The sequence below is a fragment of the Capricornis sumatraensis genome, chromosome X, assembly GCF_032405125.1.
Source record: "Capricornis sumatraensis isolate serow.1 chromosome X, serow.2, whole genome shotgun sequence".
NCBI classification, from domain to species: Eukaryota; Metazoa; Chordata; class Mammalia; order Artiodactyla; family Bovidae; genus Capricornis; species Capricornis sumatraensis.
Window position 1 is genome coordinate 128,172,414 of NC_091092.1, and position 3,558 is coordinate 128,175,971.

Consider the following 3,558-nt stretch of genomic DNA (forward strand, 5'->3'; position numbering starts at 1 on the left):
ATATCAGTATAATCCGGGCATACATTAGACAGGTAGATTCTCTGGCCCCACCCCAGTCCTAACTGAATCATCATCTAGTTTTTAACAAGATGTTTCCTGATTCATAGGCACATTAATGTTTGAGAAGTACCAGTCTAGACCAACATGAATGGTTATTTAAACAGTTGATAGAAAAAAGAGATGGTTAAATAAAGGAGGAAATACTATCTGATAAAAGCACTTTTGTCCAAAGATTTGTTGGTGTTGATAAACTTGCTCCTATCCACTTAACCCAGGTTTGAAGTAAAAACTTGATAGGCCCATTCTGAAATGACGTTTACCAGCTCCAGCGTCCTCATGGTTGACTGAGCTCCCACAAATGGTTGCTGACTTTGTTTGTGTCCCCAGGTGAGCAGAAATGAGTGAACAAGCAGAAAAAAACAGTTCGGTGCGAGAGAGACCTGCACGTCCAAGTTCTCCTGAGAAACCAAGTGAGATGGAACTGAAGCAGAAGAAACGGGTGGAGTGGCAGTTAAAACGGTTATCATTTCAAAATCCCGGGCCTCAGGTAGCCAACTTTAACCCTAAATTAAGGCAGCTGATGAAGGAAGGGCAAATGGCAAGGAAGAATGAGTTTGTTCCTATAAAACGCAAAGTCAACAAGTATGACCAAAAGGGCAGGCTCACCTTCAATCAGGCTGACCTGTGTGACTGCCTTGATGAAGACTGCCTGGGTTGCTTCTACCCGTGCCCCAAGTGTAACTCCACCAAGTGCGGGCCCACTTGCCGCTGCAACCGCCGCTGGGTCTACCACACCATAGTCGATGAGAATGGGGAGGTCATCAGCAAGATGCCATTTGACATCTCCGACTAGGAGCAGCCCACCAGGCTGATCCATTTTCTCTGCTTTGCAGTTACACCAGCCTCTTTCTCCTGGGTGAACTTTAGGACTGGCGGAAAAAAGTTTTAAAAATATAGTTTAGACTAGTTAGTGTTCTCTGAAGCCATAGAACCAAGTCCTTCTCTAACCTTCCTGTTGTGATGACTCAGATTCCTCCCCTGGTAACCAGCAACTCCATTCCTACTCTGCTCTCACGTTAAAAATCCCTTTCCTCTTTGCTGGTACCTTAGGAGATGGAGCTTTAGAATTCTGTAGCTGAGAGCTTGTCTTGACAAAGAACATATGTTTATAATAGTTACCGTTAGGATCTTACACATCATCAAGTCTAAATCAGAATTCTATTTGGATTGACTTGGCACTGCATACTCATAGTCTCATGCTTTTAGTGTTACTGTTTTAACAGTATTAAAGTGAAATTTGGTTTTTTTTTTTTAAAAAAAAAACCTTTAATAGGCCCCATGGCCACGTGACCCAACATATGAGCACAGAAGCAGAGTTTCAATTTAAGTGATATCCAAAATGCCAACTGGAAGCAGACTTCAAAGGACAAATTTTAATCTAATTGTTACCTAGAAATGATTTAAAAGCAGTTTTTTAGTGGCTAAGGTTACCAGCCACACAGAATTGGCCAACGTGGTACAAAATTCCTAAGGCCTAAGTTGCACTTGGTCTTAGATGTATAGGATTTAAGGAAATTCAGCTAGAGTTTCTGCTGACCTCAGTGAAGATACCATCTCAGAAGACTGATGTGAAACATCTGGGCCAGGTTTGGCAGCTATTGTGCAAAACTGTTTCGAGGGAAAATCTCTATGAAACTGTTCACACCCACAGCGTCATCGGGAAAGTTTCTCTTCAGTCATCTTTGATACCAAGTTTTATTCAAATGATCTATCTGTAAGGAGAAAATTGCCTTTTCCACTTTTCCACGTTTATGTCTCATGAACACTTAATTGCTTCTTCTGAAGCTTTGGATTCGGCACAAAGAGACTTTCCACTGAACACAGTTGTGCAGGCACTGGCTGAGGCTGCAGAAATAATGGGCTAAAAATAGACAGAAGGCTCCTATCTCTATCCCGCCAAATGGCTATGTATGTTTACCCACTAGAAAATATTCACCTGAAACCACCTTTGCCCCTGCCTAACTCACCCAAAATCTCTGTGTGGCAAATTCATTAATAAAAAGCATTTAATTTTCCTTACTTTGATTTTTTTGTGTGTGAGAAAGTGCGTGTGTTTTAGACCCAAGAGAGAAAAAAATACATTTTCCCCCCTTCCCTGAAGCAAATCCATGTTTTGTTCTTGGGCAAACACCAATCGCTTTCCATCAGAAATTCCTGATAGTGATATTAGGTTGGTGCAAAAGTTTTGCCTCATCCGCCATATTCACCTGACCTCTTGCCCACCACTTCTTCAAGCATCCTGACAACTTTTTGTGAGGGAAAGTCTTCCACAACCAGCAGGAGGCAGAAAATGCTTTCCAAGAATTTAATCAAATCCTGAAGCACAGATTTTTAAAAAATTATTTATTTATCTTTAAATTTTATTTTTAATTGAAGGATAATTGCTTTACAGAATTTGTTGTTTTCTGTCAAACCTCAGCATGAATCAGGCATAAGTATACATAGGTCCCCTCCCTCTTGAACCTCCCTCTCATCTCCCTCCCCATCCCAACCCTCTGGGTTGGTACAGAGACCCTGTTTGAGATCCCTGAGATATACAGCAAATTCCCTTTGGTTACCTATTTTACATATAGTAATGTAAGTTTCCATGTTACTCTCACCATACATCTCACCCTCTCCTGCCTTCTCCCTGTGTCCATGAGTCTGTTCTCTATGTCTGTTCCTCCATTGCTGCCCTGCAAATAAATTCTTTGGCACCATCTTTCTAGATTCTGTATATATGCATTAGTAGACGATATTTATCTTTCTCTTTCTGACTTACTTCACTCTGTATAATAGGCTCTAGGTTCATCCACCTCATTGGAACTGACTCAAATGTGTTCCTTTTTATGGCTGAGTAATATTCCATTGTGTATATGTACCATGACTTCTTTATCCATTCATTCATCTGTCGATGGAAATCTCAGTTGCTTCCACGTCCTAGCTGTTGTCAACAGTGCTGCAGTGAACATTGGGGTACATGTGTCTTTTTCAGTTTCGGTTTCCTCAGGGTATATGCCTAGCAGTGGGAATGCTGGGTTATATGGTGGTTTTATTCCTAGTTTTTTAAGGAATCTCCATACCGTCTTCCATAGTGACTGTATCAATTTACATTCCCACCAACAGTGCAAGTGTTGATCCACACCCTCTCCTGTTTGTAGACTTTTTGATGAGGTGTGAGGTGGTACTTCATTGTAGTTTGGATTTGCATTTCTTTAATAAGCGATATTGAGCATCTTTTCATGTCTGTCTGAGCCATTTGTATGTCTTCTTTGGAGAAATTTCTGTTTAGATCTTTTTCCCACTTTTTAATTGGGTTGTTTTTCTGGAATTGAGTTGTATGAGCTGCTTCTATATTTTGGAAATTAATCCTTTGTCAGTTGTTTGATTTGCTATTATTTCCTCCCATTCTGAGGGTTGTCTTTTCACCTTTCTTATAGTTTCCTTTGCTGTGCAAAAGTGTTTAAGTTTAATCAGGTCCCACTTGTTTACTTTTGTTTTTATTTCCATCACTCTAAG

At 40.5% G+C, this 3,558-nt stretch overlaps 1 pseudogene; it reads left to right on the forward strand.

The window, feature by feature from the left end:
* The first annotated feature begins 397 nt into the window (after nucleotides 1-397).
* On the forward strand, nucleotides 398-853 carry LOC138071527 (ARL14 effector protein-like pseudogene; annotated as a pseudogene).
* Nucleotides 854-3,558: the final 2,705 nt, after the last annotated feature.